The 27,112-nt window shown below is 37.5% G+C and overlaps 1 long non-coding RNA gene across 1 annotated transcript; it reads left to right on the plus strand.

The window, feature by feature from the left end:
- Window positions 1-9,610: 9,610 nt before the first annotated feature.
- LOC309660924 lies at window positions 9,611-13,982 on the plus strand. The gene is made up of 2 exons (XR_014263724.1): window positions 9,611-10,769; window positions 10,888-13,982. It is a non-coding gene; the product is annotated as an uncharacterized lncRNA (long non-coding RNA).
- The last annotated feature ends 13,130 nt before the right edge of the window (window positions 13,983-27,112 follow it).

The following is a 27,112-nucleotide window of genomic DNA, read 5'->3' on the forward strand; positions in this document are numbered from 1 at the left end:
ACAAATTGTGTCTAAAATGTACACAGCTGAACTGCAAATGCTTGTAGAATAAATGAAAGATGTCTCCTAAGTGTTGTGACTCTATCAGGGTGACATAACTACACATGGCATTTGCCTCTCAACCCATCTCACTCCATTAGTTCTCAGAAAACATTCTTGAGGTTTTTCTGAGCATTTACTCTCATTTATTGACATCGCTGGTTAGAGGAGATTCACAAGCTCTTGGTTTGCAAAGACAATTGTTTCTATTTTTCATTTTATCCAAATAAGCCTTGTCAGACTCTGTCAGTGGAGGTCCAGGGCATGTTGAAATAAACTATTTTGATGGCTGACTCTCTAACTCTCTTTTAAACTTCAAATGTAGTATTTTGAATTGATTTCTCACTTATTCTTGAGAGACACTAAACATAATGTAACGTAAAATTTGCTTGAGGATATGATAAGTGAGGTAAAAGAGGTGTGATTTGGTTTTAGTTAGATTGAATTGCACCTTGAAATTAATGGCTGTGTTCCAGCAATCATTGTTGGAGTAAAACTTGGACAAAAATAGAATTTCATTGATTCTAAGACAGGTTTTCATATTTCAACATATTAGAAACAACATATAGAATCAATGGTATCTTACCATTATTCCCAGCCAGGTGGGTGTGCACAACTTGGTCATAACTGTTCTTTTTTGTCATCACTTGCATTAACTTACTGATACGTACATTGTATCCTACTGCAGGTGAAGTATAATTGGTATTGAATGGAAAGTTGGTATGTAAGCAGAAAGAGACAGAAACAGTACAGCAAGAAACAAATTTTCTCTCAGTGACACAAATATTCATTGCTGGTGGAATAACTAAATTATAGATTTTTTTTTGCAGAGCAACAACCAAGGATTTAAAAAATAAAATACTGACAAATAATGAAGCTGTATTATATTTTCCTAATGAGATATGTGCAAAAGGATTGTCTATTAGATTCTAAGCAGTGTAACTGAAGTCGGAAGAAATTGACAAGTCCCTCAGAAGAGATGAAAGAAATTTCAAGGCAATGAGAGTCTAGCGCGACTAATTCATGAATTGTGCAGGACATTCATTAAAGCATTTTTTCATTATTTTATCAGCAGCATTCTTTTTTCCTAGTAGTACAATCACTGATATTTCAAATTAGGTAAAAAATAACAAGTACAGAAATGAAGGAACAAGATGGGTGATTTATTTTACATTTTGCTCTTGCAGCATGATACGGAGGTAATTTAGAATAATAGAATATGGAAAAGAAAAATGTAACTTTTCTGAACCTTTCTTTTGATCTATAAAACGAGATAGTAACATTCACTGAGAATTGTGATGCAAGGATTAAATTAGCTTTTCATCTACTTCTCTTTCCCTATAGCCAAAGGGAACGTTTATAGGTCAATTGTGGGAGAACCTCCAAGGATTTAGAGTCAAAAGACAGGAATTCAATTTCTGGCTCTGCCTCTCACAGTGTGATCTTAACACTTGTAAGCTAAATTCTCACTTCCTGTGGTAGTCAGCCTCCAAGATGACCCCAAGATGAGCCCTTGTGTAATCCCCTCCCTCACTGAACCAGGTTTCGTCTGTGTGACCAATGGTGTATGGCAGTAATGATGTTAGGTCACTTTCAAGATTAGCTTATAAAGACGGTGGCTTCTGCCTTAGGCAGTGAGTGCTTTGGGAGAAACCTTCTTCCTTGTTTTGAGGATACTCAGACAATTCTGTGGAGAAGCCTACATGGCAAGAAACTTTAGACTTCCAGACAATAGCCACCAGGGATCGGAGGGCTCCAGCCAAGAGCCATTAGAGTGAGTCTTCTCCAAAGCAGAGCCTGGAATTCCAATCAAAGCTTTACAGCGCAGTGCAGCCTCAGGTGACTGAAACCTTGTGGAAGATCCTGAGTCACGATCATCCAGCTAAGCCGCTGTGGGATTCCTGACTCTCAGAAACAGTGAGATAATACTTGTTTGTTGTTTCAATGCAATAAGTTTTGAGGTAATTTTTTATACAGTAATAAATAACTAGTACAGTCTTTTATCTAAAAAAAATGAGGCGAATACCCACTTCCTAGAGTTTTGGGGGGATCAAAAGAGAGCATGTTGTAAACTATAAATTATCAATACAATGCTAATTACTGTGATTATTTCGCATGTCCATTTACCACACTTTGGGTAACCTGGATGCTTTTAGGTTTCCCCCTAATTCTAAATAAGCCACTAAGAAGTATTGTGCTGGGGGTCCCGGGCTACCCTCAGGTTCAGTGATTTGCTAGAAGGACTCAGAGAACTCAGATGTTGTTATACTCATAGTTATAGTTTATTATTGTGAAAGGATACAGATTAAAAAGAGCAAAGATAGAAGGTGTGTAAGGTAGTCTAGCAGAGCCAGCATGACTAAGCACAAGCAACAGAGCTCAAGGGTCACAGCCAAAGGAATGAATCCAATATGGGGTCAGGTTTGCTCTTCTCTGTTACAATTTCCAGACCCCTCTTTCCTGGTCTGCTGACAAGCCCGTGTGCCTGATGTCTGCGAGATTCTCATTGCATATGAGTAAATGAGGATTTTGATTTACACCAAACTATAGAGGGACCTGACCTTATATCTTGAGACAATCAACTTTGTATTTGAAGGTTTATTTCCTCTGTCTCCATTTATTTCCTCTGACCTCTCCTGCCCTTAGGCTGGTATCTGTGAAGGATTTTATATTAGGGTGAGGAAACTGGCTTACAGCCAGAGGCCCTACATTGCCCCCCCCATAAAATTTATTTATAAAGTGGAATTGCTGTCCACCTTCTGGATTCCTGTTCCACAAGCATAGCCTTTATAGCACACCTTTCTGCCTCTAGCCACAAAAATCCCTATTATGAACTATGCAAAGAACACAAGGTTATCCCCATAAGCCAGGTTTATATATGGATGTAGAAAGAGGTGAGGTAGAGACAGATTGGTGCAGCTCCTCTCCAGCCTGCACAAAACCTCCCAAGCAGCCGCATCACTCATAGGTCTGGAGGATGGACGGGCTGCCTGCCTGTAGGAGGAGTTCAATGTCCATGGTGCTGCGTGCCCGTCAGAGGTCCACCTTCTGCCGCCTGTTACAGGAGTGTCTCCTTGTCTGGACAGAGGGCGAATCCCTTCCAGTGTTTTTGTTCAAGAAAATTTAAAACAACTGCAGTGGTTTTGATAGATGAGCAATCACAATACAAGTGTCTTCAGATGGCTTAAAATGAAACATGTCATCTGTTGGAAAGATGCGGCCACTTTGAGTTTCCAGAGTGCCCTTGAGTATCCAATTTTAAGAGCTCAGCTCATCTACCCTAGCTGCATGCTTCATCTGAAGTTGTTCACTTAGCTACTGGGTCACTGTTTCAGACACAGGTATGCTTTCCTCTCCCTGATACTCCCAAAGTTCTTAGGAGAACAATTCTTAAAATTCCAAGTGATTCAATGTTTGATTTGAGTTACAGCACGGAAGCAAGATACTGGGATGAATTGACTTTACTCCTCACCTCATCTTAGCAGAATGCAAGTCCCAGAAATACGTGGCAAAACTGAATCACCAAAGCTGTAAAGGAAAGCTCTGATACTCGAGAAGGAAGAAACCAGTTGACAGAAAGATGGTTAAGAGGCTTGGTTAGAGTCAGCACATGTCCTGGTTATAAACAGATCCTTCTGTTTATAATTATGGCCCTGGAATGATTATTAAAAGCACCTTTTTTAGTCTAAAAAGTATCCTGGTTTGGATGATAAGTTATATGGTGACCCTTAGCCTTAACTGGCAGGTGGCCCCTCATGGTCACCCTCAGAGAACTGGAAAGCAGGTGGGGGGCTCCAAGGAGGAGGAGAGGTGTGTGATCCAGAAGTCCCCTGAACGCCCCAGGAAGGGGTATAGGCAAGCGCATTCTAAACTGCAGAAAGAATAAGAATTCTGACTGAGAAGACACGATTAAATGGAGTAATTAGGAGGTCACTGGTGACTTCCTGGGAGCAGCTTTTGAGCAAAGCAGAGGCAGAGGTTGCAATTTCAATGGAAAGGGAAGTGAGTCAGAGGTTCTGCACTGGCCACTTACTCTTTAGCAAAATGTGATAGTTACATGAAGGAAAGGAATAAAAAATGGGGCAATTATATGAATGAACTGATCCTAAAAAAAAGAGCAAGGGAAATGCAGAAGGCTCTTAAACACATGAAAAAATGCTTAACATAAAAAGGTAATTGAAGTTAGAATTATGCTGCAATATCATTTTTTAACCGTCACGTTGGCAATGGTGAGAGGAAAGAGGCATACAACTGGGGGTAGAGAATAAATTATTATAGTCTGAACGGAGGGTGGCTTGACAATATGTAGGAATATATAAAATGAATGTTCCATTTGACCTAGAAATTTCTACTTTCAGAAATGATCCTACAGATATTCTTCCATAAGTACAGAATGACTTTATATGAGAATACTTATTATAGAATTCTTTATAACATCAAAATATTGGAAATAACTTAATGTCTTTCAATAGGGAAAGGGATAGATATAACAGAAAAATGCTGAGTGCTTACAATCTGACACCATTTGAAGTGTTTTATTTGTATTATTTTATTTCCTCTCAGTAAAGCTGTGAGCTCAGATGACTATTATCCTCCTTTTATAGACGAAGAAACTGAGGCACAGAGAGGTAAGTAACTTGCCCAGGGTAATACAGTTAGTAAATGGTAGATCTGGGATTTGAACTCAGAGCTTAGTCTCAGAACCACTGTTATAGATGTACCTTGGTCTATAAAAGAATGAGGTCTTTTCCCTGAGTCCTGCCAGAGTGATCTGGGATCAGACCCTGCTTGGGTCAGAGGCCACGGCTGTCCTTGAGATTTCTGGACAAGGAAAACCAGGAGACACAAGGTCATTTGAGATATAGGTCAGTGTCCACAGAGAAAGGCATCTAAATAGTTATTTCTTCTATTTCACACTATCCATAATCACATTTGCTGTTAACAATATAGGTGAAGGTGGCTGTGAGTGTAAGAGGCTGAAAAAATAAAGACTAATTGCAATATTTTTCTCATGATTCCTTATTTATAAAAGGATACGGTTCATGTCTCTGAGGACACTTTGAAGAAATTTTTGCCTATTCTCTCATATCAAACCCGGTGCAAAGAGTGGCTATTTCAGTAGAATAAAAATGTTTCGTTCAAAAAACAAGAACAAAAAAAGAATGAGGTCTTTTAATGTTGGTCTTTAACAAAATGAGATAGACCTATATGTACTTATATAGAATAAGCTCCAAAGCAAGGTTTTAAATGAAAAGAAGATGGTGCAAAACACTGTGTTTAATATGTTATCATTAGTCTGGAAAAATATATTTATGCTTGTCTATACATAGACTCCTTCTGGAAGACTGTACAAGAAACAGGGGGTTGTCTCTGAGAAGACAGTTGGTGGCTGAAAGACAGAGAACAGAGGCAGGAGAAGACTTAGGTTTTACTGTATACTCTTTTGTATCTTTTGGATTTTATGCCATGTGTTTCTATTACTTCTAATTAATATTTAGAAGTGAAAAGTAAATAAAGGTGATACAAAAACAATAAAATAAAATATAAGTAATAATGACAAAATGTAGGGGATAATTGATAAAACCTGGGCTGGAAGGTGGTAAAAAGGCTTAAACTGTTGTGTTTAGGAAAAGGACAAGGGCTTAAAGAAAGGGAACATGTTGGGGCAACATCAGGCTTTATAGAAATACCACTACATTTTAAAAACTGGGTAAAAAAACACCTAACATGAGCTCTCCCCTCTTAACAAATGTTTAAGTATACTGTATAATGTTGTTAACTACATGCACATTTTGGTACAGTAGATTTCTAGAACTTGTTCATCTTGCATGACTGAAACTCTACCCCCATTTGTATTAGTCAGTTCAGGCTTCTGTAACAAAATACATTCGACTGGATGGCTTGAACAGCAGACATTTATTTTCTCATAGTTGCAGAGGCTGGGAGTCCAAGAACAGGGAGCAAAGCATTGTGGGTTTCTGGTGAGGACTTCATTCCTGGCTTATAGGTGGTTACCATCTTGCTCTGTGCTCATATGACTTCTTTTTCTCGGGGGAAGGGCAGAGAGAGACAGAGACAGAGCAAACTCTCTGGTGTCTCTTCTTAGAGGGCACTAATCCCATCGGATTAGGGCTCTACTCTAATGCCCTCATTTAACCTTAATCACCTGCTTAAAAGTCCTACCTCTAATACAGTCACATAGGGGATTAGGGCTTCACCATATGAATTTAGGGGGGGGGAAGAAATTCAGTCCATAGCACCACTGAACAGTAACTCTCCATTTCTCCCTCCCCTCAGCACCTGGCAACCACCATTCTACTTTCTTCTTCCATGAGTTTGACTACCATAGATAGTACCTCATATAAGTGCAGTCATGCAGTATCTGTCTGTGACTGGCTTATTTCACTTAGTAAAATGTCCTCGAGTTTCACCATGTTGTATTATATGACAAGATTTCTTTCTTTCTTCTTGAGGCCGAATAATACTCCAGTGTTTGTCTATGCAATGTTTTGTTTGTCCATTCATCTCTCTACTGACATGTAGGTTGTTTCCATATCTTGGCTATTGTGAATAATGCTGCAGTGGAAATGGATGTGTTTCCTCTGGACTTGTGCATGTAAATTTCCAATTCGAGGGGTTTGCTGATTTCTTTTTCAGGAGCTCATAATCTCTTGATCCCTCTGGTGTCTGTCTACAGTACTGCAGTTACAGTAGTACAATATTCTATATTTGTCTATACATTTACCTTTAATGCGGGTTTTCTGGAGCTGCTGCAAGCTGCCCAGCTTTTTGTTCTCAGTGGTCCCTAGGCTTCTACAGTATGCCAGGTCACATCAATTCTTTGAACTGGGAGAGACAGAAATTAGTCCCTTGGGCAGTCCCCCAAAAAAGTCAGAACACGTGTTCTAACTCTTTCTCTCCAGGGAGAAGCTGGGAGTTGGTTTTTTTCCCCCTGATCCTCCACAGTGAACCAGGGGCAGGAGCTATAGTGGGTGAGTGGGTGTTAGTCGATACCTTTATTCTTAGCTTCCCAGCATGACACCCTTTCCTTTCAGCTCTTAGATTCAGGCAAGACAGAAACCAGCTTCTTGGGCAGCCCCCTGAAAAGTCTGCACGTTGGATGTATGTTTTAGTCTTGTTTCCTTCCCCATGGAGAAACCAGGAGCTGAGAGTTTTTTCCCAAAAGTGCTGCGCTGAGCTTGTGGGAGGGACTATGGTAAGTGGGGGCCATGAATTTTCCTGCTGGAATTGATGTGGCTTGTTTCACACTCACCTGGGGTGCAGGTGCCTCTTAACTGTTTTCTGGATTTCTCACAAAGGGAATTGGTCTGTGTGTTGTTATTGGATCGGTGTCTCTGTGGAAGGATCTGGGGCTTCCTATTCTGCCATCTGGCTAATGTCATCCTCAAATATCTCCATATTTTGATTAACGGGTAAAAGTTGTGCTGAAATGAATCTACATCCTAACGTGTGACACAGAACTTTGAACAGCTCAGTCTAGGAGACCTGCTACAGAAAAATAGTTTGGAAAAGTCCCAGTGTGACATCAGATGGTCACCAATGAAAGATCTTGTTTTCCGGCAAATTTTACAACTTTGCCTTATTATCTTATGAAGAGGAAAATAACTCAGCCTGGGACTAAACCCTTCTATTCCAACAATAATACGGTTCTGAAGGGTGATCCAGTAAATGGGCCATTAGCAGTGGATGCTTTTATAAAGACTGGAAATGCTTTAGTACTGTGGTGGTGATTGCTTTGTAATACATGTTTTCTTTTAAATGTTGTTTGGATCTCATAATTCCTTTTTAAGTTTGCTGCCAAAAATTCTAAGAAGAAGAATGAAATAAATACAAAATGTTGAGAAGGAATGACTGTCCTAGCCCTGGCTTTTGCACAAGGAGAATCCTTAACAGTGATAAGAATATTTTGAAGTTGAAGAGAAAAGTTGTAAGTCAAAGGAAGCAAAACAAACATCTGGAAATAGCAGGTGGGAAGAAGGGCTATATCCCTTAATTTTTTTGATGCATCAGAACTGAGGGTGGGGAGAATGTTCATTTCAAAAATTATTAGAAGTTAGGGAGAAATGAGTTTCCTAAATCTTTTTCAAATAAATGTATTCCAGTAGCATAGGGGTTCCAGACAGCAGAGGGCAAGTGGTCCTGAAGTGTACTTAAAAGAGCAAGGAATAAATTGATGTGAAAAGAAGGAAGTGGTGATAGTTAGGAATGAGATGACCAAATGTAAAAGCAAAGTGGAAAAACTAGCTACTTGGGGCTAATAACCGTGGACCATGAGTTGGTAGAGGTTAGAGGCTGGGTGAAGCTAAATAGATAGAATTGCTGAGTAGTTGAAGATTTTTTTAAAGCTATATGTGTGAAATTAACTAATCCCAAGGTACCCATCTGAAATATTGCTGCTCAAAGATTTACAATTCAGGTGCTCACTTCTTAGTACTTAAGACTTCTTGGGCTTTCATAATGGTGATGGAGCAAGCTGACAGAAACTTGAATTTTTTCTTTCTTTTTTTTTCCAAAAGTAGAAATAATATTGAAGAACTCTTCTGACCTGGTCTACCTGTTTCAGGATTAAACCTGGACCTCACCCTCGGCCTTCTCAATTAAGGCTGCCTCCCAGTCACCTTGATATTGAAGCTCCCTCCACGACAGCTACCTCCAAAGCTGTAAAGCCAGTTCAGGGAAGAGAGCTTTCTCTTTTCACCATCCCAGGCTTCCATGCCTCAAAGAATGATGGTGAGGTGCTTGGTAAAATCTTTACTCATAAAAAGCATATAACTACATTATAGAACTTCTGAAAAACAGAGGAAACAATACCTCTGATTCAGCTATAATCTACCATCTTAAGAGAATCAGTGATGTAATATTGGTATATTTTTTCTGGACATTCATAATCTTAAATATTTTGATCATACAATGAATTTAGTCTGTGCTTGGCTTTTTTATGTATTAACTTATGGCTATCATTTTCCACGATTGCATAAAATTACCTTTATTTACCAGTCTTTAACAGTTCTCTAGCAATTACACACTTTTATGCGTTTTTTACTTCTGTTAATATTACCACTGAACGTCTTTGTACGAAACACTTTTTTATATGTTAGGTTATTTCTCTAGGGCAGTATCTATATGTGGATTATTGTGCTTAAAAAAGTATAAAACAGTGTCATTTAAAAATCGTATTAGTGGGACTCTCCTGGTGGTGCAGTGGTTAAGAATCCACCTGCTAATGCAGGGGGCGTGGGTTCGAGCCCTGGTCCGGGAAGATCCCACATGCCGCAGAGCAACTAAGCCCGTGTGCCACAACTACTGAGCCTGCGTTCTAGAGCCCATGAGCCACAACTACTGAGCCCGTGTGCCACAACTACTGAAGCCCGCATGCCTAGAGCCCGTGCTCCGCAACAAGAGAAACCACTGCAATGAGAAGCCTGTGCACCACAACAAAGAGTAGCCCCCGCTCACCACAACTAGAGAAAGACCGCGCGCAGCAACGAAGACCCAATACAGCCAAAGATAGATAGATAAATAAATAAATAAATAAATAAATTTATTTAAAAAAGAATCTTATTGGTGACTTTGCTAAACACTTTAGGCAGTTTTTTTAAAAAAATCACTCTCTCTATATCTGAGGTTGGCATTTTAATGCCATTTATGGATAGGGAATCTTAAGCTTAGAGAGGGGAACGAACTTACTCAAGATCATACATTGGCAGATGGATGAAACTGGGTATGAACCCAAAGCAGAGAACCAGGAATGAGGAGCTAAAACCTTGGACAAGTTGCAACCCAGTAAAGAAGGTGAGCATGGAGTTTGCTGTTGAGATCTGCAATTTCAATTCTCTGTGAAGTAAAAAAGCAGCCTTTTGACTGTAAGGACATTCTGTTTTGTATGCGGAACCTAATAGATTCTATATGACTCTAACAGCAAAAGAATCATATCAAAGCATTCATTTTACCATTCATTCCTTTAGACTAAGGAAAGATTGTGCATGATATTGATAGCTGAAATAGACACTCTATGCTTTTAGGTAGCTTTCATTATTGGTTTAATGGATGACCATATATTTCCATATTTTTGAAACCAAAAGCTTTAAGGACTGCATCTCAGACTTACTTAATTTGCTGATATCCTTTTTAATCATACATATCCTAGAGATGTATTTCCCTGTAGAATTAAACTTCTGCTAATAAATTGAACTAAATAATGACTATAGATTTTCACAGTTGAATTCAACTAGCTTAAAAATTAAATTGTCATGGTCAAATTAAATAAAAATGTTCAAAAATTGTGTGGCCTAAAAAATGATGTATCTACCCTTAAATGGAGGCCTCATCAAATGAATATGGATAGATAAATCAAAATTCCAGAAGTGCGTTATAGATAGAGAACAAAACTACCCAAGTTTGTTTTTTTTTTTTTTCCTATAGAAACTGTTATCTGTGCTTTAATTACAAAGCAAAGTCAACTCTTACCCAGGAACCTGTCTGATCCTTTTAATCTCTAACCAGTATTCTTTACATTAGTGATGAGTCCAAAAATATGATCTGAAACCAAGCTTATAGAGGTTCATTATTTTCTGATTTCTTAGATGGATTCACCAGAAGCAGATTGAGATTCAATCCTATGAAAAGCATTTCAGAAGAATCTGCAGTGAACTGAAATAATATGGGAGGAATGAAAAAAAAAAATCATTCACTAGAAAAAGAAAGAAGAGGCTTTTATTTTTTATTTATTTATTTTTTTTTTGCCTGACATCACATCTTACATATTTAATTAGACTAATTTAAAAAACAGCCAACACTATTAAGACCCTGACTCACCAAGTAGAAGAGGCTTTTAAAATCCTAACAGGAAAATATCCTGCTGTTACCTAAGAAATGGATCATTAAGCTGTCTCACTAGAAGGTGAAGTTATTCCTTCATCTTTCTATAACACATGTGCCTAAGTTAGACATTTTTTCTTTAGCAGATCTGAAGTAATCTGTTGAAATTTAGAAGAGACTAAGCTTTCTCTCTTGATACTGTTTGCTAGCTTTTTTCTCAGGGTGCCTCTCCTTCAGTATCCTTGCTTGAGATTTTTATAAGACTGTAAACATCGAGGAACAAAGTGTAAAGAGAAGCAATCCGTAATACTCATGAATATTTAGATTAAAATATATATCCTATATCAAATACAGCGAAAAGTCTTTGCTGTTTAAAGTGCATACATAGCCAATGTCCCTTTATAAAATCAATGTATTCTGCAGAAGAATACATTGCCAATACCTTGAACTCATAGTTTAAAGAACTGACTGAACACAATGGGTTTGACTTTGTCATTTCAGAGCTACGCTTATATATACAGAAATAGAGCTTGTAGTGTAATCGGAACAGATCACATAGGTTTGTATTGTTGGAGTGAGAGGCAAGACCTACAGGTTCTTGAAGGAAGGGTGGGAATCAAGCTGACTATAGGCCAAGCACAAGAAGACATATCACAGCAGGAAAAATAACCCAAGTGGGAAATTCCCTTCCATCTTTAGCCAGCCTAATAAATAATAAGGCCAGTAATGGAGAAGTGTGAGCATGGAAAATAAAGAAGAAATGACAGCTTCTGTGCTATCCACTGAGTTAATGTTAACTTGTCTATTTGGAGTTGATTAGACTTGTCGGCCCAATGTTGATTTTTAGTGATTACATGATTATAAGGACTAGGTTTATATAATATATATTCAGGTATAAATCATGCTAAAAAATACAAGATACTTTATCAGATTCAAAACCGAGGCCCCCTAAGCCAACAATAAGAGATACAGAAATGATTTCTGTCACAATAAATACAGATAAAACTCCAAGCTTAATGTCAGGAACTAACTGGGAGTGAAAGATAGATCCTGTTTCCTTTTTCTGCACTCACTCTAATCATTGAAGAAGCTTCACCACTCACAAACAATCAGGTTGGGTAAGATGTACACAAATCCATGGTCCTTAAGCCCAAAGTCATCCCACACTATTGGACTATTAGCACACTGACGAAGCAGTGTATTGCTTGAGCACATAGTTTTGTTTGTTTCCATGAAAGTTTTGTATAGAGGAGCCTCTGTGTTAAACTATACATCAACTGATATCAAGGTTACTTAAATTTTATTGAAATGGGGAAGAGAGGAAGGGAATAGATTTTACACTTAGCTACTCGGCCAAGTGTAGGGTTAATTTTTATCCCAAGTGTGTCAGTTCTTGTTTTCTGAGAATAAGATGCTGTAGGCAGAATTAGAAGTGCAGGATGTCAATTGAGACAATTCCTGTGAAGGCTGAAGGGGAGAGAGAGGAGAGAGAGACAGAAGTAGACAGAGAGAGCTCTCGGATGACACTCAGGTATGATGCTTGTCAAAGGAGGAAGAAAAGGAAGGACTGGGTAAGAAGAGTCTCAGACTGCAGTGTATCTCCAAGAAAGTCTAGGCCAGGCCAATGAAGAGCTTCAGGGCAACGTTTGTTGCTTAGAAGAGTCCCATATCGAGTAGAAACTATCTGGCTCTAGTACCCCAGCCATGCTCATTCATTAGCTGGGAGAAGCCAGGTAACTCAGGACCTAAGTGAGAACACTTCAGTGAATCCCAAAGGTGTGGCCACTGGATCACTCTTGAAGGGAAATCATATACCTCCAGGGTCACCACACGCCTTCCATCTGCCCTGAACTATGAATCCATCCCCTTCCATCTATTTCCCCGAACTTGGTTAAGTCCAGAACAGAGGTGAAAAATTTATAGTAAAGCTTTCCCTGTGGGCCATGAGAGACATCACTAATCAATCAGTGTAATCTTTCCTGATGATCTCAGACACAGACACATGATTCTTCTCAATACAGCTCCCCGGGAAGCCACTATAATAGATTTGACATGTGAGAAAAAACCTAACTGCTAGTAGATAAAACCTACTTCCAGTTAGGTCTCTGATTTTTTTGTATAGATAGAAGCAAGGATATAAGGATAGGAGCAGCATGAATTGGTACAAAAGCGAAATTTGTGTTTCACATGTGGATGTTCTGCTGGACATCTACACATTTTCAGTAACTGTCTTTTTTTAAATATTTATTGAAGTATAGTTGATTTACAATATTGCGTTAGTTTCAGGTGCACAGCAAAGTGATTCAATTATATATATATACATACATATATATATATTCTTTTTCAGATTCTTTTCCGTTATAGGTTATTGGAAGATAACCTATAACGATAGAGATATCATGATAGGGATAGTTCCCTGCGCTACACAGTAGGTCCTTGTTAGTTACTTATTTTATGTATAGTGGTATGTATGTGTTAATCCCAAACTCCTAATTTATTCAACCCCCCTTCCCCTTTAGTAACCATAAAATAAGTCTGTTTTCTATGACTGCAAGTCTATTTACTTTTTCAGTAACTCTCTATATGACTTCTCTCAAAAAATATACACACTACACTGAAAAATATATACATGTATATATATATATGCACATATATACATGCAATATACATATATATTTTCGATCAAGGAAGCTAAATTAATGATTATTTCATACTTTTAGTATACCCACACACTTTTGCTAGACAAAGTCTTCAACTTCTAAACTACATTTTTTCTCACATATGTAAGTGGTTTCTGTATTTTTGAGGTGGGACAAAGCTGCCTACTTTTCCAAACTGTCAGCCCCAAAGCTTTGCTGACACTGCACTTCTTGGCGTATCTGTGTGCGTGGTTCCAAGCACAATTGGAAGCAAGTCGGCGATGACTGCCTCAAGGTTTGCAGCCTTCTATAGAGTACTTGGCATAATCTTGACATTATGGATATTATTCTTTAATGCAAAAATGGTATAATACCGTTACAGTGGAGATCAAATTGGATTTTGCCCATCCACTTCTAACATCTCTTTGAAATTTTTCATTTCCTCAAGCTCCCACTGGTTGGGGGAGTGGGGGAAATTCCCTGGAGCGGGAGCTCTCTAAAGAGTTATGCTTCTGTATTAAGTTCTTCCCACTGGGCAAATCTCCTGACCCAGAAAGATTTACTCTAAAACTTTTATAAATAATCCCCATCCCTTTTATTATACTTCTCTCTGCATTCTCATTACATTTTTAAGAAAGGCAGGCACAAATTTGATTGCCAGTATTCTTATGAGATGAAGCTGGTTTAACCTGAGCTGAGAAAAGCTCCCATTGCCCTGCTCAATATTTTTTTCCCTAAAATCTTTATCAGTGTGTCAAGTCGAATTTATAAGTCCTGATTTGACTGGAGTTTTGAAAGGAAGAGGAGTTGGCAATACTGAATTACTCATTTATGACTCAGTGTGGGGTTATTCTGAAACACCCTGAGGTTCAAGCAGAGCCAGGGATGTGGGCTGAACACCAATTTCAATTGGGTTATCTGAGATGTGAATTTGGCTCCTGGTCACTGCAATGAGAGGCACTTAAAATTTGCATGTGAATGTATATGTTGAATTCTTAACAAATTAAGGCCCAAGTAATTAGGCAGAAAAGAGGGAGTGGAAAAGGATTTATATCCTTGATAGGAGGGAGTGGAATTTGGAGAAGGAAATTTTACACGCAGAGCCAGACCCTATGACAGACCCTAAACTGTAGGAAGATTGGTTTCAGATATGTGTCCAGATACCGTATAAACAGGGGCGTGCAGTCTGCACAGACACAAAAGGACCCACCCTCAGGAGAGCCCCGCACTTGGTTTAGGGGTCTGCCATCACTGTTTTAAAATGCTTAACATTTTTGAACAAGATGCTCTGTGTTTTCATTTTGCACTGAGCCTCACAAATTATGTAGTAGTTCTGAGGGCACCCCTTCCCCTAGGTCCCTCCCCCGTTCCCATCTATTTGAAATAGGCCTTCACTTAATGGGTTTCTCCCATGGAAATACTGTAGGATTAGAGGTTGACCCTTACTGGCTTACTTCTTTCTAAAACCGAGTCAGAAAAAGGCTAATTGCTCAGGGGTCAGGGGAAGAAGTGATTGAATTACTATTGGATTACCTTCTTGATCTTTCATAAGAAAAATGACATAATTAAAACTAATAACAATTTTCTTGCTAGGTTGCATTGATCAGTACAAAATGAACCACTTTTCATTTTAAATTAAGGAACGTGATTCAATTCTCTCAAGAACCGTTGCTGACATAAGAACTTTTTCTGTCTTACACTGAGCCTAAACTTGTCAGTGTCTTTGACTTTCATTTCTAAGAGGAGAAAAATGTAATAATCTGCCAATACAGAGTAAGAAAGTAGGTTCGAGAATCTTGGATTGAGCCTAAATTTGGACAAAGTATGAAAAGAAATCGAATCTTTAGATCCCCAGTAGGAGGTATAGCTGGTAAAAGAATGTCTAGAGAGCTGGCACCTCACGAACATTTTCAACCTGAAGATTTAGCTTCTATAGATATAGTCTGATCCAGACTTAGTTCATGTCTGGTCAAAGTCTGTACATAATGCTTTAGTTTGCACTGTCACCCAGCTGTCTCTCTTGGTTTTTCAATATTCTTTGTTTAGCTGTTCTAAAACTAGGGCTGTCTAAATCGCTTAGTTTTGTACACACGTTTCAGTGCCACAAATTAATCTGAAGTAACCCGAATCCATATTCCTCCTCACTTCCAGCTTTACTTTTGGCATTGACAGGAACAGCTATAAAATGAATAATTATATAAATCTTGAATCAAATTGAAAATACTTTTTTATTATGTCTTTGTAAAAATTAAGCCAGGTGAAAATGTTTTTCTTAGATTTTTCAGTGGAAAGATGTTACACATCAAGGGTACCTAGTGCAGTCACCAGCTATGAAATATTTCTTTTGAAGGAGAAACATTATTGAGAACATGAAAGTAAGTCTAAGGGAAGCACCCACAATGGTGTCACGATCAGAAGAAAAATTGCAGCAGCTGTGAAATGAGAAGCACCTGTATAGTCACGTGAATAACGATCCTTTGCACGAATTCCATCTTTAAAATCACAAAATAATGTAAACATAAAATTCCTCTAACATTGTTTAATGAACAAACACTCCTCTAATATTTTAGACTTTAGATGAATAGATGAGCACGCAAATTTTGGATATTGTGTTAGAGCTTTGTAAAATATTGTGTTTATTTTTTTATTGCTTGAGATGAAAGACAAAGAAAGCAAGGGACGTTGAATGTAAATCAGAATCTTATTTAAAAGGCAAGGTTAAAGTCTCTATAAAGTATTTGAGAAACTGTCTACAGATGTATGTTTTCATTTTTCCCCAAATTATCTTCTGCTTTTTTCAAAGCCTATAAGGTAGGAATGGAGATTATAAGAACAATTTACAGAAATTCACTCTTAAATCCTTTCTCTTTCCTTCTTAAGCTCCCCAGGGAGAAGTTCTTGTTGGAGAGAGTATTTCCAAGAATTTAATTGTGTTCCTTAGCATAAAATCAGACCCTTCTGAAACACTTCAGGATAATTAGCAAATTGTCATCCATTTTCTTCTTCTTCTGCACTGGCCTCCAGGGAAAAATGCAGAACTGTCACAGTGGTAATTGCAGGCATTCTTTTGCCTTTACCTTTTCCCGCTGATTCCTAATCCAAGCTTCATGCAAATACAGTTTTAGGGTTTATAGAAAAAGAGCAAAATTTAACTTCAAAGAGCCAAACTTATTTTCCGGTTCCACGGTTTCCTCCCTCTTGGTATTTTACACGGGAACTGATTTCCATTTCATACCCCTGAGAAAGAGTATTATCATATCATCATGAAGAACTAAATTAGCTCATATTATCTCTGAGCCGAGAGTCTGTGGTTGGCCAATTGGAATGTATCCTTGCTGATCTAAGAGCTTGAGCTGCCCTGGAACAGTGAAGCCAGGCAGCAAACCAAGAGTTACCTAGTGTCTCTCCTGAGGACTGAAAAAAATGACTATCATTCAGGTCCTAATAAAGAGAAGGGTGATTTCATGCCGAATGACATCAGCACGGTGATCTGAATCTTTTACAATTAATTATTACTTCCAAGCACAAATGCACTTGAGAAAGGTCAGTGTCCCTCACTTTTCAGCTGTCATCATTAGGTATAGCTCTAGGTGTAAACGCCTTGTGAAGTGGCAGTAGCTTACTGGGGGCTCAAGCCTCTCCCTGGGGAAGTAGCACAGTAATTATCACCTCCAGATGTTCCTTTGAGAAGCCTGATTATCTTCTCTCTTCTTTCCCAACAAATTTCAGTTTCTCTGTCTGGATTCTGTTTGGGCCAGTGAGTGAGTCACAGGGGCCGGAAGTAGCGTTACTTTCAAGCCAGCAAGGTGTGCAGAAACAGTAAGCACAGCAGGTCCGAGACTGCTACTATCTTTAAACAGGATGGCAAGTTAGACCAACTTGCAAGGTTGGCCCTTGGCACACCTGAGACTTTTGATTTGGGGAGGATTTCCCACTATTCCCAGAACTGTGCCTGAAATGTTTATATAAATAATGTGGATTATGCTGGACACCTGCTTTGTTTTTAGGCATCTGAAATTTTGGCATGTGCTAGACAAAGGGTGCCTAGGTGACTAGCCCCCAGTGAAAGCCTTGGGTACTGAGTCTCTAATGAGCTTCACTGGTAGACAACATTTTACACATGCTGCTGGAGGAATTAAGTGAATCTTATGTGGGTCTTCTAGGAGAGGACTTTTGGAAGCTTGTGCCTTGTTTCCTCCAGACTTTGTCCCATGTGCCTTATCCTTTGCTGATTTTGCTTTGCGTCCTTTCATAGTCATCACAACCGTGAGCACAACTATATGCTGAGTCCTGTGAGTCCTCCTAATGAATCATCAGACCTGGGAGTGGTCTTGGGGACCCCTCAAAACACAAGGTGTAATAAAAAGGATGCTCACCCCACTTCAAACCTAGACTTTAAAGTCTAAAGGTTTATTTTTTTATCATTTGCTATCACTTCAGATAACCTCTAAAACAATATAAACGCAATGTTATGATTTCTGAGCTATTCCAATGTAATCTTGGAAATAAGTCACCATTGTTTATTCTATATTTAGTTATTTCCATAATAGTTAATGTACTTTACTCAAATTGGATATTGTGGCAGCTTTTATTATAAAGTTATTTTATGAAACAATTATCTTCTCAGTAATCCATTAGTTTCTGGGGTGCTATACAAAATGACTTGGGGTTTTGACTTAATTATTTCCCTGGAGAAGAACTTCGAGTTGAATTTTCTGAAAAATAGAAATAAAATATTATATCTGAGAAAATATTAGAGAAAAGAAGCTATAACACTTCTAGGACATTTGTGTGTATGTTGTCTGATATAAAGAACTATAGCTTTAGGTGGTTGTATTAAGCATTACGTCAGATGATGTCAAAATCCTTTAGAAATTCTTCAGATGTCCACAAATATTACTTAAAATTTTAGTAAAATTTAAGTTCATAGGATGGGTGAGGGATATTAGATTAAGTTGGTTGTACAGCAAGTGAGGGGCAAAAGTGGAAAAATGAGATTTATCCTAAGAATAGACCACAACCCAATTTTTCTCCACCCATGGACATCTTACATTCTTGGGCACAAGAATATCAATAGCTTGAGGCAGAGGCAGAGGCTCTTGTGTGTATAAATGCAAATCTAGGCCATCTTGCTAACTCACAGTGCCAGAATCAAAGTCTTGTTTCTACAAGACTAACTCCTCCAGAGTCAGAGTGGATTATTTTTGCTACATATAAACAGCATTATGCTTCAACCCTCTTCTAAAAAGAACTCTATCTAGCTCATTAACTAGAGTCAACGTGGTTATAGACTTGGTATTTGGAGCCAGATACCAAATCTGCTTACTAACCATACGCAGTGACTTAGACCACACTGATTATTTTTTAAGTCTTGTTTTTATAATCAATAAAAAGAGAATGACACCACCTAATGCACAGGGCTATAGGAATATTCAGATGAGAAACAATTTGTAAGTTCAGGACCTACACACTGTTCCTGAAATATTGTGATTAGATAAATGGTAGAAATTCTGGCCTATCCCTTATTGTTTGAGAGAGCTATAGCCTTTGACAGATGGTCAAGGAAGCATAAATAAATAAGTAAAATACATTTCTACTCAACTCACTCTAGAGCAATGAATTAGAGTTTCCCATGTGAGAAGTAGTTTGATTGAAAATTCATGGTTTGGAATTCAAAGCATCTCTTCTCATCACTTGTGATTTGAAGCTTGTTTTTTTCCACTGCATGTTTCATGTTAACAGCATGGCATGTTTCTCCTGTTTGATAACCACATGGGTCTCCACTCAACCTTATTTCAGTGAAAAAAGGAAAACCTACTTCTTTGTTATTCTTCCACTCCATGAGTGATGTCAAGACACCTTGTATTCTGTATTTCAAGTCAGACCAAACTGGAGAAAACCCATCCAGTCATTTTCTGGGAATGTAGTAACAAATTAATGGGTAGATGTAAACTTCTTTTCACTTATATCGGAGGTAATAATGATAGACACTGATACTTGCTCTACTTCCTGTCTCTAATATATTGACAATACTTCGTGTGCTTGACGTCATTTGTACCCAAGAACAATGTCGTCCACAGTATGGATTTAAAAATTTCTTCTGAAAAATCATATACCCTATAAAGATGTTTGAGGATAGAAAATTTTCAAAAGAAGGCAAGCTTTAGATAATTGAACTAGAGCAAGTAAGAGTTAAGTAATAAAGGGAAAGGTTCTGTGGGAAGGCTGGCAAGTTAATTGAAGGTCAGAGTATACATCTCCTAGCACTATCATGGGAATGTGAAAGAAAAGAACTGGAGGTTATCAAATCACAGGGTAAGAGAGCAAAAGAAAAAGAAAGGAATAAATAAGAACTACAAAAACAAACTGAAAATGGTTAACAAAGTGGCAATAAATACATACCTATCAATAATTAATTACTTTAAATATAAATGGGATAAGTATGTCAGTTGAAAGGTTTATATGTTCCTATGTATGCTCTTGCAACAGACTCACTTGAGCTCTCAAGACACAGATTGATAGTGAGGGAATAGAAAAAGGTATTTCATGCAAATGGCAATGAAAAGAAGCTGGGGTAACAATACTTATATCAGACAAAATAGATTTAGAACAAAATGGTTATGAGACAAAGAAAGACATTATATAATGATAAAGGGATCACTCCAACAAGATGCTATAACCCAACAAAGGAGCACCTAAATACATAAAACAAATATTAACATACATAAATGGGGAAATTGACAGTAATACATAATAGTAGGGAACTTTAACACCCCACTTACATCAATGAACAGATCACCCAGACAGAAAATCAATAAGAAGACACTGGATTTAGGACTCCCCTGATGGCACAATGGTTAAGAATCCACCTGCCAATGTAGGGGACACACGTTTGAGCCCTGGTCCTGGAAGATCCCACTGCAGAACAACTAAGCCTGTGCACCACAACTACTGAGCCTGTGCTCTAGAGCCCACGAGCCACAACTACTGAGCCCGCATGCCACAACTATGGAAGCCCATGCACCTAGAGCCTGTGCTCCACAACAAGAGAAACCACCACAATGAGAAGCCCATGCACTGCAATGAAGAGTAGCCCCTGCTTGCCACAACTAGAGAAAGCCCACATGAAGCAACGAAGACCCAACACATCCAAAAATAAATAAATAAATAAATTTATATTAAAAAAAAAAAAGAAAACACTGGACTTAAATGACTCATTAGACCAAACGGATATATATATAGAGAGAGAGAACATTGTATCCAAAAGCTGCAGAACACATTCTTTTCAGGTGCACATGGAACATTCTCCAGGATAGATCATGTACTAAGCCACAAAACAAGTCTCAGTAAATTTAAGAAGATTGAAATCATAGTAAGCATCTTTTCCTATCACAACTCTTTGAGACTAGAAATCAACTACAAGGAAATAAAGCAAAAAACACAAACACATAGAGGCCAAACAACATGATACTAAACAACAAATGGGTCATTGAAGAATCAAAGAGGAAATCCAAAAATACCTGGGGACAATGAAAACAGAGACACAATGATACAAAAGCTATGGGACACAGCAAAAGCAGCTCTAGGAGGGAACTTTATATTGATACAAGTCTACATTAGGAAACAAAAAATACAGCTAATGAAACTAGAAAAAGAAAAACAAACAAAACCTAAAGTTGGTAGAGGAAAGAAATAATAAAAATCAGAGTGGAAATAAACAAAATAGAGACTAAAATAACAATAGAAATGATCCATAAAACTAAGAGCTGGTTCTCTGAAAAAATAAACGAAGTTGATAAACCTTTAGCCACATTCATCAAAAGAGAGAGAGAGAGGCTCAAATAAATCAAACCAGAAATGAAAGAGGAGAAGTTACAAGAGATACCACAGAAATACAAATTAATCATAAGAAATTAGGATCAATTATACACCAATAAAACAGACAAACTAGAAGAAATGGATAAATTACTAGAGATGTACAATTTCCCAAGACTGAATCAGGAAGAAATAGAAACTATGAACAGACCGATTACCAGTAATCAACTTGAATAAGTAATAAAAAATAAAATTCCTAGCAAACAAAACCCAGTACCAGAAGGCTTCACAGGTGAATTCTACCAAACATTTCAAGAGGAGTTAACACCTATCCTTCTCAAACTATTCCAAAACTTTTCAAACTCATTCCACAAAGCCAGCACCATCCTGACACCAAACCAGACAAATTGTACCATAAAAAAAAGAAAAATTTAAGCTAATATCACTGAGGAATTTAGATGCAAAAATTCTCAATAAAATGCTAGCAAACTGAATTCAACAAAAAATTAAAATTATTATACACCATGATCAAGTGGGATTTATTCCAGGGCTACAAGTGTTGTTCAGTACCTGAAAATCAATCAATGTGATACACCACATTAATGAATATAAAGAATTGAAAAGAATAAAAATCATATGATTATTTCAATAGATGCAGAAAAAACATTTGACAAAATTCAACATTCATTTATTAAAAAAACTCTCAATAAAGTGGGTATAGAGGAAACATATCTTAACATAATAAAAGCTATATATGACAAACTCACAGCTAACATCATACTCAATGGTGAAAAGCTGAAAGCATTTCCTCTAAGAGTAGGAACAAGACAAAAATATCTACTCTCACCACTTTTATTCAACATAGTATTGGAAGTCCTAGCCACAGCAATCAGACGAAAAACAAATAAATAAAAGGAATCCAAATTAGAAAGGATGAAGTAAAATTGGCTCTGATTGCAGATGACTTGATACTATATTTAGAAAATCTGTAGACTCCACCAAAATAGTATTAGAACTCATCCATGAATTCAGTGAAGTTACAGAATACAGAAATCTGTTGTATTTCTATAAACTAATAACGATCTATTAGAGATATAAATTAAGAAAGCAATCCCTTTTACAAGTGCATCAAAAAGAAAAAATGTACCTAGGAACAAATCAAAGTAAGGAAGTAAAAGACTCATACTCTGAAAACTATAAGACATTGATGAAAGAAATTGAAGATGACACAAACAAATGGAAAGACATACAGTGCTTATGGATTGAATAAGTAATATTGTTAAAATGAACATATTATCCAATGCAATGTACAGATTCAATGTAATCCCTATCAAAATACTGATGGTATTTTTCACAGAACTAAAATAAATAATTCTAAAATTTGTATGGAAACACAAAAGACCCCAAATAGCCAAAGAAATCTTGAGAAAGAAGAGCAAAACTGGAAGTGTGATGCTCCCTGATTTCAAAGTATACTACAAAGTTACAGTAATCAAAATAGTATGCTACTGGCAGACAGAAAGACACATAGATCAATGGAACAGAATTTCTTTAAAATAAAAGTTTATTTTAAGAAGAAAATTAACTTTGGGGCAATATCTATCTGCTTAGAGACAGAAGAGACTCTAGGCACAATCTCTGGTCCATAGAACAACCCCACTATTTAAGAAATGGATGTTTAAACAACTAAAAGAGAGAAATAAGTAGCCAATGAATCAAATGAACAACATTATTGCTGTGATATAAGTTCAAAGAATAGGGATTCTGTCTGCTCATATGAGAAAAAAAGTTATGTAAGACAGCATCTGAATCGTCTGACCTTATCAAGTTCCTGATCTCCTTTGCTTTAGTTTCCTCATCTGTAAAATGGGAATAAACAATAACACTGCTCTCATATGAGTGTTAGGAGACTAATGGGTTAATACTGAAGAGTACTTAGAACGTTGTCTGGCAGAGACAATTCATCACCATCATCAAATTAGTTGTGAAATACAAACATGAACGTGTGAGTTATTATATGTGGAATCTTCCCTGGTGTCTTTAAGTGAGATTGCTTCCCTAAAGCCCTCGAGCTTCTGTTGGGCACTTTTGACAGCCAAGAGTTGTGTATAATCCTGTGAGGAACGAGCAAAAATGGGGGTGTTTGGGGTGTTGTGATAGCCTATGTTCCTCTATGCAGTTACTACTATGTTTTTTGATTTTTTTTTTCTGCTTTTGCTTTGGGACCTGTTATTTCCAAGAGGAAGAAGAAAATCAAATACAATACAAATAAGCTTCAGGTTGGGTTAAACTATCAAGGGACACAAGTATCCTTCTGACTGTAATACAAGGAGATGTGAATTTTTTACTGAATTTTCTCTCTCTGCTCTCAGAGATGGACAAAGCTTAAAAGGACATATTTTATTCAGGGCGTGATAGCTGTTCTCCAAAGTTGAGCTATTTGTGTGACATCTCTTTCCAGTTGTCATTTTCCTTTGTGTCAGCTCGGCATAAGCTGACAGAATCACTTAAACCATCTAATAAAAACATTCACACATTAAATTAGGTAACTTTAAAGTGTCTTCCAATTCTAAGATTCTATGATTTTAGCCAATGAAGGTAATGTTGAGAAAAAGTCTATTAAGTTTAATGTTCCTGTGATAGTAACTGGGGTCATTTTTCAGACAATTACAATTAGTGTCACAATTAGGAAAACAAATCCTTATATCCATTAATGCTGAGATCTAATATTCTGAGGAATCACTTAATATTTTCTTTTTGTTTAAATGCCTTTTTTTTTTAACATCTTTATTGGGGTATACTTGCTATACAATGGTGTGTTAGTTTCTGCTTTATAACAAAGTGAATCGGCTATACATATACACATATCCCCATATCTCTCCCCTCTTGCGTCTCCCTCCCTCCCACCCTCCTTTTCCGACCCCTCTAGGTGGTCACAAAGCACCGAGCTGATCTCCCTGTGCTATGCAGCTGCTTCCCACTAGCTATCTATTTTACATTTGGTAGTGTATATATGTCAGTGCCACTCCCTCACTTTGTCCCAGCTTATCCTTCCCCCTCCAAATGTCCTCAAGTCCATTCTCGAGTAGTTCTGTGTCTTTCTTCCCATCCTGCCCCTAGGTTCCTCAGGACCATTTGTTTTTAGATTCCATATATTTGTGTTAGTATACAGTATTTGTTTTTCTCTTTCTGACTTACTTCACTCTGTATGACAGACTCTAGGTCCATCCACCTCACTACAAATAACTCAAATTCGTTTCTTTTTATGGCTGAGTAATATTCCATTGTATATATGTGCCAAATCTTCTTTATCCATTCATCTGTCGATGGACACTTAGGTTGCTTCCATGTCCTGGCTATTGTAAATAGAGCTGCAATGAACATTGTGGTACATGACTCTTTTTGAATTATGGTTTTCTCAGGGTATATGCCCAGTAGTGGGATTGCTGGGCCATATGGTAGTTCTATTTTTAGTTTTTTAAGGAACCTCCATAATGTTCTCCATAGTGCCTGTATCAATTTACATTCCCACCAACAGTGCAAGAGGGTTCCCTTTTCTCCACAGTCTCTCCAGCATTTATTGTTTGTAGATTTTTTGATGATGGCCATTCTGACTGGTGTGAGATGATACCTCATTGTAGTTTTGATTTGCATTTCTCTAATGATTAATGATGTTGTGCATTCTTCCAGGTGTTTTTGGCAATCTGTATATCTTCTTTGGAGAAATGTCTATTTAGGTCTTCTGCCCATTGTTGGATTGGGTTGTTGCTTTTTGATATTGAGCTGCATGAGCCGCTTGTAAATTTTGGAGATTAATCATTTGTCAGTTGCTTCATTTGAAAATATTTTCTCCCATTATGAGGGTTGCCTTTCTTCTTGTTTATGGTTTCCTTTGCTGTGCAAAAGCTTTTAAGTTTCCTTAGGTCCCATTTGTTTATTTTTGTTTTTATTTCCATTTCTGTAGGAGGTGGGTCAAAAAGGGCCTTGCTGTAATTTATGTCATAGAGTGTTCTGCCTAGGTTTTCCTCTAAGAGTTTGATAGTGTCTGGCCTTACATTTAGGTCTTCAATCCATTTTGAGTTTATTTTTGTGTATGGTGTTAGGGAGTGTTCTAATTTCATTCTTTTACATGTAGCTGTCCAGTTTTCCCAGCACCACTTATTGAAGAGGCAGTCTTTTCTCCATTGTATATTCTTGCCTCCTTTATCAAAGATAAGGTGACCATATATGCATGGGGTTATCTCTGGGCTTTCTATCCTGTTCCATTGATCTATATTTCTGTTTTTGTGCCCGTACCATACTGGCTTCATTAAAGTAGCTTTGTAGTATAGTCTGAAGTCAGGGAGCCTGTTTCCTCCAGCTCCATTTTGCTTTCTCAAGATTGCTTTGGCTATTCGGGGTCTGTTGTATTTCCATACAGATTGTGAAATTTTTTGTTCTAATTCTGTGAAAAATGCCAGTGGTAGTTTGATAGAGATTGTATTGAATCTGTAGATTGCTTTGGGTAGTATAGTCATTTTCACAATGTTGATTCTTCCAATCAAACAACATGGTATATCTCTCCATCTATTTGTATCATGTTTAATTTCTTTCATCAGTGTCTTATAGTTTTCTGCATACAGGTCTTTCGTCTCCTTAGGTAGGTTTATTCCTAGCTATTTTATTCTTTTTGTTGCAATGGTAAATGGGAGGGTGTCCTTAATTTCTCTTTCAGATATTTCAACATTAGTGTATAGGATTGCAAGAGATTTCTGTGCATTAATTTTGTATCCTGCTACTTTACCAGTTTCATTGATTAGCTCTAGGAGTTTTCTGGTAGCATCTTTAGGATTCTCTATGTATAGTATCATGCCATCTGCAAACAGTGACAGCTTTACTTCTCTTTTCCAATTTAGATTCCTTTTATTTCTTTTTCTTCTCTGTTTGCTGTGGCTAAAACTTCCAAGACTATGTTGAATAATAGTGGTGAGAGTGGGCAACCTTGTCTTGTTCCTGATCTTAGTGGAAATGGTTTCAGTTTTTCACCATTGAGGATGATGTTGGCTGTGGGTTTGTCATATATGGCCTTTATTATGCTGAGGTAAGTTCACTCTATGACTACTTTCTGGAGGGTTTTTATCATAAATGGGTGTTGAAATTTGTCTAAAGCTTTTTCTGCATCTATGAGATGATCATATGGTTTTTATTCTTCAGTTTGTTAATATGGCGTATCACATTGATTGATTTGTGTATATTGAAGAATCCTTGCATTCCTGGGGTAAATCTCACTTGATCATGGTGTATGATCCTTTTAATGTGCTATTGAATTCTGTTTGCTAGTATTTTGTTGAGGATTTTTGCATCTGTCTTCATCAGAGATATTAGCCTATAGGTCTCTTTCTTTGTGACATATTTGTCTGGTTTTGGTATCAGGGTGATGGTGGCTTCATAGAATGAGTTTGGGGGTGTTCCTCCCTCTGCTATATTTTGGAAGAGTTTGAGAAGGATAGGTGTTAGCTCTTCTGTAAATGTTGGATAGCATTCGCCTGTGAAGCCATCTGGTCCTGGGCTTTTGTTTGTTGGAAGATTTTTAGTCACAGTTTCAACTTCAGTGCTTCTGATTGGTCTGTTTATATTTTCTATTTCTTCCTGGTTTAGTCTCAGAAGGTTGTGCTTTTCTAAGAATTTGTCCATTTCTTCCAGGTTGTCCACTTTACTGGCATGTAGTTGCTTGTAGTAATCTCTCATGATGCTTTGTATTTCTGCAGTGTCGGTTGATACTTCTCTTTTTTCATTTCTAA

The sequence above is a fragment of the Balaenoptera physalus genome (assembly GCF_965194825.1).
Source record: "Balaenoptera physalus genome assembly, chromosome: 5".
Classification (NCBI taxonomy): Eukaryota; Metazoa; Chordata; class Mammalia; order Artiodactyla; family Balaenopteridae; genus Balaenoptera; species Balaenoptera physalus.